At 59.0% G+C, this 920-nt stretch overlaps 1 long non-coding RNA gene across 1 annotated transcript in view; it reads left to right on the forward strand.

Moving 5' to 3' along the window:
- Positions 1–920, forward strand: part of LOC108448818 — a 3,104-nt gene continuing 2,184 nt past the window's right edge. The window contains exon 1 of the long non-coding RNA XR_001864842.1: positions 1–28. This is a non-coding gene — a long non-coding RNA (uncharacterized LOC108448818). The remainder of the gene's footprint in view (positions 29–920) is intronic.

The following is a 920-nucleotide window of genomic DNA, read 5'->3' on the forward strand; positions in this document are numbered from 1 at the left end:
CGTCCGCATCGCCACCGAGCGCTGCCAGGTCAGCGGGAGCCGCCTTCGGCCTCAGCCTCATCCTCCTCCTGGGGTGGGGCAGCCGCAACTCCAGGGATTGGGATCATGGATCCAACCCCATCCTCATCCTCCTCATCCTCCTCATCCTGGGGTGGGGCAGCTGCAATTCCAGGGATTGGGATCATGGATCCAACCTCCTCCTCCTCCTCCTCATCTTCCTCCTCCTGGGGTGGGGCAGCTGCAATTCCAGGGATTGGGATCATAATTGGGATCGGATCCAACCTCCTCCTCATCCTCCTCATCCTCCTCATCCTCTTCCTCCTGGGGTGGGGGCAGCCACATTTCCAGGGAATGGGATCACAGATCCAGCCCCATCCTCATCTTCCTCATCTTCCTCATCCTCCTCCTCCTGGGGTGGGGCAGATCCTCCTGGGGTGGGGGCAGCCACATTTCCAGGGAATGGGATCACAGATCCAGCCCCATCCTCATCTTCCTCATCTTCCTCATCCTCCTCCTCCTGGGGTGGGGCAGCTGCAATTCCAGGGATTGGGATCCTGGAAAAGGGGTCACTCCCCATTCCCGGGAATGGGATCCCAACTCCATCCTCCTTCTCCTTCTGGGGTGGGGGGGTGGCCACAATTCCAGGGAATGGGATCCCTGATCCATCCTCGTCCTCATCTTCCTCCTTTTGCTCCTTTTCCTGGGATGGGGGACACCTGCAATTCCAAGGACTGCGATCCCAAATCCATCCCCATCCTCCTGGGAAAAGGGATCTCCCCCATTCCAGGGATCCCAAATCCATCCCCATCCTGGGAAAAGGGGTCTCCCCATTCCAGGGATCCCAAATCCATCCTGCTCCTGGGAAAAGGGATCTCCCCCATTCCAGGGATCCCAAATCCATCCTGCTCCTGGGAAAAGGG

This window comes from Corvus brachyrhynchos, unplaced genomic scaffold, assembly GCF_000691975.1.
Source record: "Corvus brachyrhynchos isolate BGI_N302 unplaced genomic scaffold, ASM69197v1 scaffold679, whole genome shotgun sequence".
Classification (NCBI taxonomy): domain Eukaryota; kingdom Metazoa; phylum Chordata; class Aves; order Passeriformes; family Corvidae; genus Corvus; species Corvus brachyrhynchos.